The 17057-nt window shown below is 51.2% G+C and overlaps 1 protein-coding gene across 1 annotated transcript in view; it reads right to left on the bottom strand.

Moving 5' to 3' along the window:
- Positions 1 to 16142, bottom strand: part of ALPL (alkaline phosphatase, biomineralization associated) — a 60494-nt gene extending 44352 nt beyond the window's left edge. Inside the window, exon 1 of the mRNA XM_047792315.1 lies at positions 16011 to 16142. The gene's annotated coding sequence lies outside the window, so the exon portion shown is untranslated. The remainder of the gene's footprint in view (positions 1 to 16010) is intronic.
- Positions 16143 to 17057: the final 915 nt, after the last annotated feature.

Genomic DNA, 17057 nt, shown 5'->3' with positions numbered 1-17057 from the left:
TGAACTAAGCGTCCACTTAGGAAATTAGAAAACACAGAAACTCAAAGAAAGTAAAAGGAGATTTTAAAGAGGAGTCAACATAGTAAAAAACAAAGATTAAATTGAGAAGATCGAAGCCACAAATTGATCCTTTAAAAAGTCAAACGAGGCAAGATTTTTTTTTTTTTTGGTCTTTTTGCCATTTCTAGGGCCACTCCCTCGGCATATGGAGGTTCCCAGGCTAGGGGTCTAATCGGAGCTGTAGCCACCGGCCTACGCCAGAGCCACAGCAACTCGGGATCCGAGCCGCGTCTGCAACCTACACCACAGCTCACGGCAACGCCGGATCGTTAACCCACTGAGCAAGGGCAGGGACCGAACCCGCAACCTCATGGTTCCTAGTCAGATTCGTTAACCACTGCGCCACGACGGGAACGCCAAGATTAACTTTTAAAAATTAAAAATAAAGAGAGGAAGGAAGAGATAACACACAATTATTATAGAGAATACAAGATAATGCTATATGCAACCTTATACCAATAAATTTGAAAATGTAGATTAAATGCATAAATTTCTAAAAAAAATAGCATATTAAAACTGTCTCAAGAAGAAACGAAGAACCTGAATTTAAAAACTGAAACAGTAGTTAAAATCTTTCCACAAAGAAAACAGACCAAGGTGATTTTATAGTACAGTGACTTTGGAAAAGAGTTCGGCAGTTAAACATACACTTATCACATGATCCAGCAATTCTACTCCTAAGCTCCGAATTCGACCCCTAGCCTGGGAACTTCCACATGCCACAGATGAGGCCCTAAAAACAAAAAAAGAAAAAAAATATACAATACTTAGTAGGGAGTTCCCATTGTGGCTCAGCAGTAACGAACCCAACTAGTAACCATGAAGATTTAGGTTCCATCTCTGGCCTCGCTCAGTGAGTTAAGTATCCAGTGTTGCTGTGAGCTCTGGTGTAGGTTGCAGACTTGGCTCAGATCCTGCATTGCTGTTGCTGTGGCTGTGGCATAGGCTGGAAGCTGCAGCTCTGATGCAACTCCTAGCCTGGGAATTTCCATGTGCCACATGTGTGGCTCTAAAAAAATAAATAAATAAAATAAAATACTTAGTAGAAAAGGCAGGTGATAGCTTTTTGACTTTGGAATAAGGCACACTTTCTTAAACAAGATCCAAAAGGCACAGAATATTAAATAAAACGTTGCTAAATCAGATTATAATAAATTTTAGATTTTCGATTTCCAAAACATGATTAGACTCAGAGATATAAAGAACTATTACAAATCAGTAAGCCCCCCCAAAAAACGACAAGGGGAAAAACGGGCAAAAGACATTTCCAGAAGAGGTCTCTCTCTCACACTCACACACACACACACACACACACACACACACACACACACACAGAGTCATTCTACCTCATTGGTAATCAGGGAGCTGTAAATCAAGTCAAAAATGAGAAATCGGAGTTCCCGTCGTGGCGCAGGGGTTAACGAATCTGACTAGGAACCATGAGGTTGGGGGTTCGGTCCCTGCCCTTGCTCAGTGGGTTAACGATCCGGCGTTGCCGTGAGCTGTGGTGTAGGTTGCAGACGCGGCTCGGATCCCGTGTTGCTGTGGCTCTGGCGTAGGCCGGTGGCTACAGCTCCGATTAGACCCCTAGCCTGGGAACCTCCATAGGCCGCAGGAGTGGCCCAAGAAATAGCAAAAGAACAACAACAACAACAAAAAAAGATGAGAAATCGCTATACTTATCTGGTTGGAAAAAATAAAGTCTAGCAATACTTAGGGAAGATGTAGAACTACAGGATCTCTGACATGTTATCAGTGGGAGTAGAAACTGAGGACAGTTTGCTCTCATCCTGTGACACTGAGCACATCATCATGTGCTCTAAGACCCAAAATTCCACACTTAGGTATATATATCAAGAAAAATTTCAACATGCCTGCATTAGAAAACGCATGCATAAATATTCATAGGTGTTTCTTCTACCCTGGCAAAAACCTGAAGACAACTCGAATGCCATCAACAAGAAACTGAATAAATAAAAATTGTGGAATAGGGAGTTACCCAGTGGAATGTTATACCGTAGTTAAAAAAAAAAAAAAGGATCATAGCTACGTGCAAGCATTAGGTCATCTCAATAATATAAGATTGCATGAAAAAAGCAAGTCCCAGATTATGTAAAGGGGATTATGATACACTTTCATAAAGTAAAATATACACATTTTTATACTATATATAGATACACATGTAACACATTTTAAAACTAGTCAAATAAAATAAAGGGAATGAGAAACTTCAGGTATATACATGATACATAAATCTATGGATAATACTGCTAATAAAAGTACTAATAAAATGTTTATCAAAATTTTTAAATATTAAAAAAGGTAAGAGAATAAAAAAGTCCAGGCTCAGGATAGTGGTTACCCCCCATGAAGAAAGGCGGATGGGAGAGGGATGGAGGGGCCCAAAGAAAGATGAAAATAATATCAACGTTCTAATCCTGGTATTGGATGAAAGTTCATAGGTATTTTAAATTTATTTTTAATAATAGACAATGGAGTTCCCACTGTGGCGCAAGGGGATTGGCAGCATCTCTGCAGTGCCAGGACGCAGGTTCGATTCCAGGCCAGGCCCAGTGGGTTAAAGGATCAGGCATTGCTGCAGCTGCAGCATGTAAGTCACAGCTGCGGTTCAGATCTGATCCCTGGCCCAGGAACTCTATATGGGCAGCCAAAACATAAATACTACTACTAACAAAAAAAAAAAACAGACAAAAGAGCCATTACAGACTAATGATGAAAGTACTTGAACAAGGATCATGATTAATCCACTCAAAGTTTCCAGGGTCCATAAATAATGAATGAAAACAAAAATGCTCAGTAAACATTCCCATCTTGCCAAGCACTATAGAAAGGGCTCAACACACGTTATAGCTCCTTGAATCCTCAACAGTCTTAGGAGCTGGAAACAAGTACTGCCCCCATTTTATGAGTAAACTGAGGTTCAGTCGCTTGGCCAGGCTCAATCAGACAGAACCCAGGTCACCTCCCTGAGCCTCACCTTCCTCCTGTCCAAGTAGGTAACTTTCCTGGCAAACAGTAAGTGCTTAATACGTGTTTGCTTTAATTCAGAGGGACTGTGTGGGCATACTGGAGAGAAACTGGTTGGTGGCTAGGGGACCCAGATACAGTTCCGCCATCTCCCTTTGTGACCTGGGAGGGTCACTTTCCGTCTCCCAGGCAGCTGGGCTAAGGAAATGTTTGTTGAAAGAATGAATGTTCTCCTGCACCCATCTTTCCTTCTTCCTGACTCTACTTCCTCCTTTCTCCAGCCCAACGGCACCAAGAGGTCACACCCAGGTGAGCTGACAAGAAAGGCCACCCCAGCATGGATTTCCTGAAGTGGGAACAGCCCCTCCCTCCCTCAACAGAAGCCACTCCAGGCAGCCAGGGGACAAAGCCTAAGGCCAGCACTGCCTCTGCCATAGGAACCGTTTGGGGCCTGCCCAGCAAAGCCAACGGGACACGGTTTCCCCTGCATCTCCCCTCGCTGATTGGAGCACGCTGCAGGATGGGGAGGCTGGCAGGCCTGCCTCGGAGCCCCAGGAGAGGCCTTGCCCAGGGAGCTCCGTCTGGCCAGGGCCAGTCCAGAAAATACTTGCTAATTCAAATCATGCAGCTACTCAGGAGGAAAGGATCCGCTTCCTCCAAAAGGGCGAATTGAGGCCGGCAGGCCAGCCCAGGGATTTGGGTGTCGAAGGAGGAAATTGCCAAGTTCTCAAACAAATCAGTGCTCTGAGATTTCCCACCCCAGGAAGGCTCCGGAAGCCTAAGATGGGACTCCAGGAGGGTCAGACCCAAGGCCACAGCCCTGGACTGAGGCAGGGGCCAGTCCCCCACTAAGGAGTCTCAGTTAGCAGTAGCTTCAGTCAGGCTAATTGCTCTGGCCTCCTCCTGACCCTGGTTCTGGAGACACCGGGGCTGCCCCGCTGGACCCCCTACCCCTGTCCGTCCCTCCCTTCTCCCGGAATCACACAGGGGATAGATAAACTCTGTATCCTCAGCCCTGGGGGCCAGGGAGCGTTCCGTGGTCTATTCCTGCCACTTGCTCAACTCCTGCCTCACACCCCCTCCCTGAGTCAGGCTCCAGAAGATCCATCAGGTTCAAGAAGAGTTTATACATCTGGCCTGCAGAGATTTATCTAATATTTATTAAGTGATTATGGGACCACACTGTGGAGCCAGGCTGCCCAGGTTCAAATTCTGGCTTAACCATTTATGAACTGTGCGATCTTGTCCAAGTCCCCTCCCTCGTCCATGCTTCCATTTTTTGCCTGTAAAAGCTGGAATTGGAGTAACTACCCTATAAGGAGGTTAAAAGAACCAAAGGAAAAAGGGTGTGTCAAACACTTGTTTAGCAGTCCACACAGAGAGATTCAGCAAGTACAGCTCAGTATTATTAAACAAATTGAGACTGTCTGGTGGCAGGTCTGAGTCTCAGGACCAGAGTCCCCAAGACAGACACGTGTTCCCTCACCAGAGCCAAAAGCAGTTGGCTCAGAGCTGACTGAGAGGCAGAGGGAAAGACCCCAGGCGCTGGGTTCAAGTCCCAGCTCAAGCACCTACCAGCTCTGCAACCCTAGGCAGGTCACTTAACCACCTGGAGCCTTGTTTCTGCCTCTGCAGAAGCAGGCAGAAACCACTGTAGACTGCGATGGTACCTCCCTCAGGACTGTCGTGGAGCTTCCCCATCAGGAGCGATGCTGCTGTCAGCCGGGACCAGTACCAGGGATTTTGGAAGCTGGCACATGCTAGGGCTGCCCCAGGCAGGGGTGAGGTGGTAGGCTGGCTTCCCTTCCTGGAAACCTCCGCCCAGGCCCAGCCTCAGAGGGTGATGTGGGCCCCCCAGGAGACGGGGAAATTCCACTCCAGAGATGATGTAGTACCAGCGTGTTATGCCCCCACCGCCCCACCCCCAGGCCAACAGCCAGCCCGGAGCAGGGGTGCGAGGGAACAGAAAGGAGGACATTTGGATGAGGCTTTTTTCACGTAAGGAGGCAGTACAGTCAGACTCCAGAGCTGATGGCTGGAATTCGCATGCCCGTTACTAACCATTTCCTGGTCAAGTGAGCTCATTTCTCTGTTTCATCATCCGTGGGGAGGGGCTGGCAATAATGGTCCTCACCTCCTAGGGCCGACAGGAGGATAACATGAGTTCCTCTGTCGACGCACCTGGAGCAGGGTCTGCCCCCCAGGAGGTGTGAGCTGTTGTTGTTACAGTCATTCTGACGGCACCCATGTCTTCCGTGAAGGCTCTCCTGGCTTTTCCCAGCAGGCTCAGGTCTCCCTCCTGTGGCCTTTCTGCTCAGGGCATGACCTGCGTCTGTTACACGGATGATGGCCACAAGACTTGCTACATGCTTGGTTGGCACTGGGTTTAGGCATTTGATATCCATTTCATATCCTAGTCGGGGGGCGGGGGGGCAAAACAACCACAGGACTCACCTACTACTTATGACTCTGGGGCACAGATCGTAGGTTCTGTGCTATGTAAAGAGGTTGGGGGAAAGCGGTCCCCACATCATATTACTCGGAATACATGTGCCCTGGAAGGCATCAAAATATTTGCACTTGGTACCAACCGTGTGACCCAAGAGACATTACTCAGGCTCTCTGGGGCTCAGCTGTAGGGGTAAATGAATAAATATAAATGAAGCACTTAAAATAGAACCTCGGAGTTCCCGTCGTGGCTCAGCAGTTAACAAATCTGACTAGTATCCATGAGGACGAAGGTTCGATCCCTGGCCTCACTCAGTGGGTTAAGGATCCGGCGTTGCCATGAGCTGTGGTCTAGGTGGCAGATGCAGCTTGGATCCTGCGTTGCTGCGGCTGTGGTGCAGGCCGGCAGCTACAGCTCCAATCTGACCCGCAGCCTGGGAACCTCCATATGCTGCCAGTGCAGCTCTAAAAATAGCAACAAAACAAAGCAAAAGCAAAAGAAAAACCAGAGCCTGGTTCACGGCATATTTAAGACATTGATATGCGTGTCAATCACTCCTCTGAGACCCTCTCATGGACACAGGAGGAAACTGAGGCATGGAGTTCATACAAGGTCTCAGTTCCTAAGAGATGTCACTCCCTGCAAATATTCATTCACTCACCAAATATGTATTAAGTGGGTACTATGCACCAGGATGCATGGTACAGACAGGTTCAGTAAAGATGGCTGTTATTATTTTTAAAGAAATGAAGGTTGTTTGGCACTGAGGGTACATCTGCGAATAAGATGGACAAGAAGATGGGTCAGAGGTATGATGATGGGGAAACGCAAACCTGACTGAGCGCCTGAGCCACCAGTAGGGAAACCAGCTTGTCTTGCTGCCAAGCATCGACCAACCGTTTATGAGCCGATGTCACTGATGGAGAGAAGATGAAGTCAATGCAGATATGAGAAGGGCAGCTGGGCTCAGCTTGAGGTGTCTCAGGTGTCAAACCCAGCAGGACCGCCCTCCCAGATTTCCCCAGGGGAACCAAGCCCAGCCAAGCTCTGGAAACCCCTGCCAGGTGTGGCGGCCTTTCATTAACTCAAGGTCATTGGACACTTGCTGAATGAAGGTACCTTGGTAGACACTGGGATTCACGAATGACTCACATGGGGCTCCTGGCTGCCAGGAACATGCACAGAGCCAGACACTACATGGGTGATCATATTACAAAGGGCTGAAGATTACCAAGCAAGCTAGGAAAGCAGCCATGATGCCAACTGGTAACACAGGCAGGGAGGACGCTGCAGGGGACAAAAGCAAAGATGCGACAGGCTAGGGGACACAACTGGGGAAAGACCACTAGCCTGGGATCCTGACCTGAGTCTGAGTGCTGGTTCTGCTGTGGATCTGACCTGAGCCTCAGTTTCCCTTTCGCAAAATGAAGATAATACATTATTGGGCTATTTCAAAGATTCGGTGAGTTATGAGTAAGAAAGACCTTTGAAAACTGAAATCATGATAGGCGCTTAGAAGGTGAGGTTGAGTGTATTAAAGCGACTCTAGGGTCCCCTGGCTGATTAAAACAGAAACCACTTTTGGTGCATACAGAATGCGGGGCCAAGCCAAACCCCTCAAGAGTGATGCTCCTGAGTTCCCATCTCCCGTCCCAGGCTGCCTATGGCCATCCCAGGGCCCAGGCATTACTGTTTCTTCGACGGGCAATCCCCAGGCCCAAGTTTCTCACCAGCAACATGGAGGGGCCATTTCCTGTGCTACCTCCCTGCATACCTAGAAAGCTCTGCACGCGCAAGAGCCCTTTCCACGGGTGAGGGAGTGTCAGGGTCACGAGTGAGAAGGGATGGCGGTGAGTTAAGAAAGAGCCAGGGCCAAGTCTGGCAGTGCTCAGTCTGCACCAGGGAGCGGGGCAGGCTTCAGGGCTGGACGGATGTGAATTCCCATCTCAGCTGCTCTGCTGGGTCACTAGCTGGAGGAACTCGGGCAAATGATTTCATCCTTGAGGCTTTTCCCCCCACTCGAAAAATGGGCTGTTAAAAGGGTTAAAAGCATGAATGTATAGAAAGCATTTGCAGAGGGGCTTGGTGCCTACTAAATATTCAACAAACGTCAGTAACTGGTATTACTACTTCTCTGGACACAATTACGGAGGGTGGGGGAAGGGGTGAGCCAAAGGCTTTCCCAGAGCATCTGAAACCAGCCCCTTCCTTTTCATTCTCATGTTAAGCCTGGGTTGTTATCAGCCCCAGAAACCACCCCCACCCTTCCTCGAGGACTGAACAGTGACACAGCTGGGGGCTCCATGGGCGCGCCACCTGACACCAGGGACACCAGGGACAAGTTCCGGCACCCTGTAGCTCAGGGTTCCTCCTGCTTTCCCAGACCCGGAAAAGCAGCAGTCTGACCTGGGCCCCGCCCTAGGCCTGTCCCTTCTCCGCTCCGGTTCACACAATGCCCAAGTCTAATTTGGTTCAGGCTTGTCTTTCAATCTTGTGTGCCAACTCTAATGAGTTGATAATGGCTGCCTGGAGGACTGTATTTAGAAGAAGGAGCTTGAGGTTGTAGAAGGAGAGGGCAGTGGTTGATTAGAGCTGCTAGACAGGAGTATGAGCAGGCACGTGGCAGCATGTATGCCAATGATTTGCCATATGCGAATCAGAAAAGTCCTAAGGCCTTGCCTCACTCAGACAAGCCATAGTGGTCAGGCAGAGTAACTGAAAGCCAAGAGGGAAAGAGACTTACCCAAGGTCACACAGCTTGAAATGGCAGGGCTGGGATTCAAACCCAGGCCTCTCTGGCTTCCTGTGGACACTTCCTGCTAGGACTATTGTTTCCTTCCTCTTAACTAGAAGAGGGGAGTGTCCAGGCCAAAATCCATTGTCTAGAACAGCAGCTGCTGTCCAGCCAGCCCTAGATCCTCTCCTTCTGAGACTTCCCAGCACACATGACTTTGCAAACCCTAGAGAGAGATGGTTCCACTGAAAAACATACAGACCAAGGTCCCCAGAGGGCTCAGGTCCAGACAAAAATTTGAATCCAGATGTTAATCTGACTGGCCAGGAGGGCCTGAGACCTGAATTTGGGTCTCATCACCTTTTTCTTTTCTTTCTTTCTTTCTTCTTTTTTTTTTTTTTGTCTTTTTGCCATTTCTTGGGCCACTCCTGCGGCATATGGAGGTTCCCAGGCTAGGGGTCGAATTGGAGCTGTAACTCCCGGCCTAAGCTCTTTTTTTTTTTTTTTATGGTCGCACCACACCATATATAAGTTACCAAGCCAGGAAGTGAATCTGAGCCACAGCTGCAGCAACAGCAGATCCTTTTAAACCACTGTGTCACGTTGGGGGATCAAATCCATCCCCCAGCAGCAACCTAAGCTTCTTAACACACTGGGCCACGGTGGGAACTCCTTTCTAGCTGTGTGACCTTGAGAAAGACACTCCGCTTCTCTGAGTTTTATAGATTTCTCCTCTGTAAAATGGAGAGGATAACAAGTTAAATGTAATAAAGTCATTCAAAGTGATCTGCGCAGTCCCTAACACAGAGGAAGAAATTAAATGTTAGTCGTAAAGAAAGGAGGAAAGTTAAAACACAGCATTTCCCAAAATTACTGAGGGTTCAGATGAGCCCTTGAGAGGAAACTTTGATATCTTCATACCTCGATAGGCTAACGGAAGCTGAAATATGAATTACTACATTTAATGACTTCAAAATAAGGAACCACACTCTTCTGAGAAGATGCATTATATCGTTTGTCACAAAGAAGGAAGCAGCCTGGAGTGGGCGGATGGGTAGGCGACTCAGGTGTGTATTTCCCACTTCCCAGCTGGCTGATTTTGTGCCTCACGTTCTTCATCTGCAACATGGGGATAAGTGCACTTGCCACCCAGGGCGGCTGTTAAGACTGAAGGAGCAGTGTTAGTGGGTAGAGTCTACGGACTTTTATTTTATTTTGCTTGTTTAGGGCTGCACCTGCGGCATATGAAGGTTCCCAGGCTAGGGGTTAAATTGGAGCTACAGCTGCCAGCCCACGCCAGAGCCGCAGCCACATCAGATCCAAGCCAAGTCTGCGACCTACACCACAGCTCACGGCAACGCTGGATCCTTAACCCACTGAGCGAGGCCAGGGATCGAACCCGCAACCCCATGGTTCCTAGTCCGATTCGTTAACCACTGCGCCACGACGGGAACTCTTCTACGGACTTTTAATCAGCAGTGGTGTGCGCAGGTGCTGGGGGAAGCTCGAGGCAGAGAAAACAGCAGCTACAGAGCACTAAGGACGAGTGTGTGGGTTGGCAGGGGCGGTGTCTCGGAGTCAGCTGAGACCCCTTCTACCCGGAATGTGGCAGGTGAGTAAGTTATTAACTACAGGTTAAGAGGCTGGTAAGTCAAAGTGGGGACAGGTGGAGGGAGGAAGAGACAGATGATACTCAGAGAAGCCAGTCCTGACACAGCTGAGGGACAGCCAGGGACCTGACAACCTCAACTTGAAGTCTGAGAAAGTGCCCACAAGTAAAAGGTGGATCAGAGAAGGTAAGAACTTGGCTTAACAAAGGCACATGGCGCATCCTGTTAAAGGCAGAAGTTAAGCTTTTTCAAATAAAAGCCACTTAATACTTTAAAGAATTTTAAATGTTTGCTGGGCTTGTCTGGCAGCTGGTAGGCCTGCATCACAAACTGAAATCCCAGAAAATGGAGATGCTTCTCTCAAACAAGCCCAGGGTCAGGGCCTCACCACAAAATCATCAAGGAAATAGCCTCCCCCGTCCCTCCCCTCTCTCTTTCCTGGGTCAGGGCAGGGTGACAGAGGCACCTAGGGGAGGGACTTGGGTCTATGGTGTCCCCTGAGCCTTACCTGCAAAACAGCAGTGGGGAGGGCCAGGTACGAATGCAAGATGGTGTGGAAGGTGCCTGGTACCCAGCGGGGCCCACAAAGAGCTACTTCCCACACAAGGTCACTCCTGAACTCCTCTGCAGGTGCAAGGACCAGGGGCCTGTGGCTGCTGTTGGAAATCAGGGCTCCCCCTTGTTTAGCCCGTAACCCCCAGAGCAGTTTGCTTGCGGAGACCTTCTAGAATCTCACACTAGGCAGCTGCTCCCAGAGCCTTCCACATGAGCTTTAACCAGGAGGCTTCGCCGCCTCCCATGCTGCCCCAGAGCTCAGACTCGAGATTAGGAGACGGTGCAACCACAGTGAAGCCGCCTGTCCTCAATCACCGGGCCTTGGCCCCCAGCAAAGGGGGCAGAAGAGAGAGCTGTGGGTTCAGAGTGCAAGGCGGTGTTTCCTATCTGTGAAGTGACAGCAATGCACGGGGCTGCTGGGAGCAGCAGGGGAGGTGGCAGATGTCAAGTGAGTCCCTTCTCTTGGTGGGCTGTGCAATCTCTAGACTGAAACACCCAGGGTTGCCTGTCCCAGGGGGATGGGCCCCGGGCCCAGCTCCCTAAGCACTGACAGGTTGAAGCTCTGTTGCCTCCAAACTCTAGGGCCCTTAGCCTCTTGGTGGGGACCAGCTCCTCCTCCTGGCTGACATGTTTCAGAGACGCTGCCAGGCCTCCGGGAGAGGGACCGGAGTCCACGTGTCCGGCATTCCTACCCTGGGCGCCTTGAGGGTTGGCCAAGCCTGGCGCACCAAGCCCAGAAACTGAAACTCAGGAGGCAGGCAGGGAACAGAGACGAAGCAAACGGGCTGGGGGTGTGGGGTGTGGGGTGTGGGGGCGGGACTGCGGTCAAGTGGACCGAGCAGCTGCTGATCAGCTCCAGCCACGGTGGCCAGGCAGGGATGCGGCCCAGCGTGGCCACATCCTTTGATCTTTTGAGAGAAGCCAGAAACCCCTATTTTTATGTAAAATAAAATCACCTGTTCTAACAACCCGGACAACTAAGTCAAAGTTTTTCAATCACTCACCCCCCCACCAGCTGCTGCCTCAGGAGGGCAGTTCAAGCCATAAATGTTTGAGGGCCAACTGATTAAATCAGGGATGTCCCGACCCCCCAGCTTCTGCTCTTCAGGCATCTTGGTTCACAGGGGAGGACACTGAGGCTCAGAGAGGGAAAGAGACTTGCCCAAGGTCACACAGCTAGTGTATCAACAGCTCAAGGGCTTTGACACTATTCTCCTGAGTTGCGGTTCTTTTTCTACCAAGCTACACCACCTGCATCCTTCCTTGAGTAATTCTTTCTTTTCAAAAAAAATAGATGTATTAAGGATACACTGTGGAAATGACACACCCAAATCAAGCCAGCAGTTCCTTCTAGAAAGCCTGTGGATGACCCTGGGCAAGCCCTTCCCCTCTCTGGGCCTCAGTCTCCCTGGTCTACAAAGCAGCCAGTTGACAGAGGCAGTCTTTAAATGCCTTCCAGCTCTGAAATTCTAGGCATCTATGAGGTCTCCTCTCCAGCCAGTACTTTGTGGCTTCAGATGAATATAAAATGGTAATAATAATAATAATAATGGGAACGACAAGGCCACAGTAGCCAGGAAGGAACACTACAATTTTTACTGAAACTTGACTCCTGGTTACTGGAATTCAGAAAGAACGATGATAATACTCGGGCAGTTTAACCACCATCCGACAGTTAAACAAAAACACATCTGGTTTAACTTCATTTTCCTCATCTCCTCCCCCCACCCACCCCCTACCCTCATCTCAAATTTTACCCCTTAATTTGAGAAGTCAAATTAAATGCAAACAATTGATTTCATGCCACAGTGAGGTTGAGAATTTCAGCATGGAAAACTTTAAGCATGAAGTTTTTCTGGGAGCAATTAGAAAATGTTGGGGGTGGTATGGGGAGGTGGAAAAACATGGAGGCTATTCTTGAATGTTCTTTAGACACTGAGCATCATAGAAAAGTTGCTGGGGGCCCACCATGAACCCAGCACTCAGACAGGCGAAGTGACTTGCCTCAGGTCACACAACTAGGGATTGGAACCCAAGATCCTGACCCCCAAGCCAGCATTTTCCCTCCTGGCTAGGCCTTTGTAACCTACATAGGGCCTTCCCTCTGCCCCTTGTGGATCACCTGGTAGTGCCAAAGAAGCTGTCCCACAGGGAACATTAATGTCTCAACAACAATCACCAACACTGGGTCAGCTCCAGCCGAGCCACTGAGGGGTGAAAAACCATTTATGATCTTGCTGGGCCCCCACAGCAACTCTGCAAAGTTGCATCTCATTAACCCATATTATAGATGATAGCCTCACCTGAGGCTCAGAGAGGGAAGGAAACTTGTCTAGAGTCACACAGCAGTGCTGGGAATGAACCTCCAAACCTCCAATCTACTGCCCACAGCTGGCCTTTTAGAGTGAGGACATCTCTTAAAAATAAAATAAATAAAATAAACACTGCACAGCCCAGCTCCAGCCTACTGAGGACGAGGATGACGACGTAGCGCTCAAAAACCAAGTTTGCATTCCTGCGGCCACACAGAGATTTCTCAGCGCTGGTTCTCAGCCCAGCTTTTGCTCACGCTTCCTGTATAGTTCTCTTCAAACTCTGGGTTTTGTATTAATAACTCCAGCTGGACCTATTTCAAGGTGAGAACTCTGAGCTACGCCACTGGATCCTACCTCTGGATTATGAGGCCTCTTCCCCAAAGATGGGCACAAGAAGATCCCTAGGGGTGATCGGCCAGGTTCCAGCCCCAGCTCCCCAGGTAGCATCTGTGTCCTTGGACAAGTCACCTCCCCTCTCCAGGACCAGTTTCTTCACCTGTAAAGGGAGGACCCCATGTGGCTTGCAGGGAATGTCGGGTTTGTAAACCATGGGGCAGGCGGGACTTGAGTCTGGTTTCACTCATTTCAAGTGTGGGACACACCAAGGCCGAAGGCACCAAGGAGAGCCTCAGGCCTGCTCCCAGCACAGAGCTCCAGGCTCAAGCCAAGGCTGTGTCTAGGATGATAGGACGTGGCACCTGAGCGTGGGCAAGGAGGACACATGACATGCTACATCACAACCCGCTAGGGAATGGACAGGGCCGAGGCGGTAGGTGACAGGTTTCCAGGGCTCGGGAGCAGTGACATAACCCTACGTCCAGCTTTAGGGTTGCATTTTCTGCTGAAACTAGAGCAGATTACAGCCAATATTTTCTTAAGCACAGGCACCAACTAAACACTCTGCATTCCTTAGTCATATTTAGATCGCCCTGCTGATAGACACTATTTATTGATCTCTTGGACTTAAAGGAAGAGACTGGGTCATGACACGGAACAGCACTTGTCCAAGGTCACAGCAACTAGGTTGCCTTTTCTCTTTTTATTTTTTTCTTTTCTTTTCTTTTTGCAGCACATGGAGGTTCCCAGGCTAGGGGTGCAATCGGAGCTACAGCTGCTGGCCTACACTACAGCCACAGCAACATGGGATCCGAACCATGTCTGCGACCTACACCACAGCTCACGGCAACACTGGATCCTTAACCTGCTGAGCGAGGCCATGGATCAAACCCACAACCTCATGGTTCCTGGTTGGACTCGTTTCCGCTGAGCCACGACAGGAACTCCTAGGTTGCCTTTTCTATTCATGAAAAACCAAATACTGGCTGATCCATTTTACCCATGTTCCTGCATCTGAACCTCCTTCCTTGTGAATTCCTTGATTCCAATTCTTTTTTTTTTTTTTTTTGGCCATGCCCAAGGCAGCATGTGGAAATCCCCAAGCCAGGGACTGAACCTGTGCCACAACAGTGACCCAAGCCGCTGCAGTGATGCCAGATCCTTAACCTGCTGTGCCACAAGGGAACTCCTTGATTCCAATGCTAAAATGTCGATTTCAAAACCTGAAGAAATTGCATTATGGGAATGTTCAAAAGTGTGTTTAATTTACTGCGGATTCCCAGCACCCAGAAGAGGGCTTGGCACAAAGCTTGATAAATATTTGAATGAAGATAGCCTTTTGTTTCTGGCTTCTGTTCAGTTTTAATCCTCACAATAGTCTTGAGAGGCATGCTCCTCATTTTACAGGTGGGGTCACAGACTCAAGGGCCATCACTCAAGCCTGTTTCATCCCAGAGGCTGGGAAGTTGGAAACTGCGTCCAGAAACCTCTTCTGCTTAGGGAGTTCAGAGGCATGGAGTTCAGGGGGGTAAAAAGAGGCAGAGGGACAAGAAGGGCAGGGGCAGGGAGTGGAGTGGGGGATGTAGGGACAACATGGGGGTGGGGTGGGGGGAGGACTGACTAAAGATTTGAAGAAGGCAGGTCTAGGGCATGGGGCGCAGGCAAGACTGAGCACGAGGAGGGCCAGAAATGGGAAGCAAAGGCTCAGGTCCTCATCTCTTGGTCAGTATAGTGGAAGCAGGAGGCCAAGGCTGTAGGATTTAGAGTTTGGGTTCAAATGCCGGTCTCACACTTGCTTAACTTTTGCAGGCCTCAGTTTCCCCATTTGTGAATGAGATGATGCATGTGAAGTGTTGGCGCAGGCCTGGCACACAGTAGGCATTCCATAAACAGACAGGTGCTGTCATCTTCACTGCTGTGGGAGCCAACCCCTGGCCTCCCTGGGAAGCCGGGCCAACCTGGGAGTCTTTTTTTCCCCCGGGGCCCAAAGGCCCTTTCTGGCCCATGAACTGGCCCCTCTTTTGATCTCCAGGGCTTTCTCCCTCCACCATGGGCCTTGGTAAAGCCCCCCTCCCCCAATCCCACTTCTATTGAAAAAAGGTCTGAAGGAACAATGTGGGGGATGGTAGGGGCTTTCCTTAGCTTCCCGCCCCTGCATTGTTACCACGCATTTAACCCTTTCTTATCAAGACTGGACAAAGACCCAACAACCCCCGCTAGTCCACTCACCTGCACACGCTCAGAGGTGGAGCACAGGCTCGCTCAGCTTCAGGGGGCTCCAGGGCTTTGCCCTAAAGCTGCTGTGCCATCCCTACCGTTCCAAACGCGCGCCAACACGCCGGATGCCCTCACCCCCCCCTCCCCGCCCCCACCCCTGCGGCTCCAGGACCCAAGTGCCTCCCTCCCTTTACTCCTCCCAGCTCTGGTCCTAACTACTTTCAAGCCCACCCAGGCAAGACCAGTCCCCCTCCCCTGAAAGCTGTGGCAAGCTCTAAAGACTACTAGTGGTTGGCAGGTCTGGGGTGAGCAATCTGAGACTCTTGACCTCGGACCAAAGTGGGTACCACAGAAGCTGCTCAGTCACCGGGCGCCGGAAGGAGGTGCCAAGATTGAAGGTGGGGGGTCTCAGGGTGCAGCCTGGGAGGTAGGAGACCCCCGCACTGCAGCGGCGGTCCTGAACGTGGTCCCATTGACTCGCCAGCTAGCGGGCGCCACTTCCAACTTCAGCCCGGCCCAGCGCGGAGCCGGGAGCCTCGGACGCCGTGCGAGTGCGGGAGCGGGACAGGTGGCTGCGGGTTCGGCATGGGCTGCCTTGAGCGGCGCGGGGGCGCGGAGGTCCCTGCCCTGCCATTGATATCCAACCTCGTCACCATCCCCGCGTGAGACGAGGATGTAGGAAGGGCCGGGGCTCGACCACGACCCCGGGTGTCCCGGGGAACCCGGAGCCAGCGTCAAGTCCTTACCTGCAAAGAGCTCGTGGGTGAAGGACTGTCCTGGCAGAAGTGATGTGGAGTCGGTGCGCGGGTCCGATGGCGCAGGCTTATAAAGGCGGCCGCGGGGCCCGAACGCGGCCGGGGCAGCCCTCCCCCGCCCCCGCTCCCGCTCCCGCCCCCGCCCCCGGCTGGCCCGGGCCCTCCCCGCCCCCGCCCCCGCCCCCGGCTGGCCCGGGCCCTCCCCGCCCCCCCGCCCCCCCCCCCCCGCCGAGCCCTGCCCGCGGGGCCAGAGCGCCCCCTGCCGGGAGGCGGGGCACCCTCTCCCTTCCGGCGCCCGGGCTGGGCTCCCGCCGCGCGCGGGGTTCTCGGGCTTCTCGGGCTCTCTTGCCTCCAGGCTTCCCCGTGCGGCCGTCCGCCTCTCTCGTTCCGCGAGCTCGGGTTCCGATTCCGTCTCTGTGCGCGTCTCATTGTGAGTGTCTTTATCTTCGGCCAACTTCCTCGTGTGTCTCTTTGGGGCCGTGTTTCTCGCGCCCTCTGTTTTGTCTGCCCTTCTCTGTGTGTCTGCCTCTGCGTCTGACAGCCTGTCTCTGTTTGTACCTCTGTCGCTCCCTATCTCTGTCCATGTGTCCCTCTCTCCTCTCTGTCCCCCTGTGTCTCTGACTCTCCTTCTTATCCTCTTTCTCTTTCTCCAGACCAGACCGCCAGCCTGTCCCTCTCCCTCCTTTGCTAGGGTCTGAGGAAGCCGGGGAAGACCTAGGAGGGATGGCTTCAGGGAGGAATGCCCCCTCCCCCAGGGCCACCTCTCCTAGACAGGGACCGTTCCCTCTTTTCTCCTTAGAGCCAGCCAGGGTTCCTATAGACCACATCCCAGGGTTCCTATAGACCACATCCCACGTCTCAGGACCTGCCTCCTGGGAGACCAGAGGAGGAAGCCAGTACTTCTTATGCAGGGGGGGTTAGACAGTCCAGGTTCAAGACTCCACCCTGGTGACCTTGAGCAAATCACTTGAGCCCTGGAACCTGGTCTGGCCCTTAACAGACGGATCCCACCTTCCCCTGGCTTCCCTTGGTACATGC

This window comes from Phacochoerus africanus, chromosome 8 (assembly GCF_016906955.1).
Source record: "Phacochoerus africanus isolate WHEZ1 chromosome 8, ROS_Pafr_v1, whole genome shotgun sequence".
NCBI classification, from domain to species: Eukaryota; Metazoa; Chordata; class Mammalia; order Artiodactyla; family Suidae; genus Phacochoerus; species Phacochoerus africanus.
The sequence above is the reverse complement of the archived record's forward strand: the minus strand, read 5'-3'. Positions and strand labels throughout refer to the sequence as shown.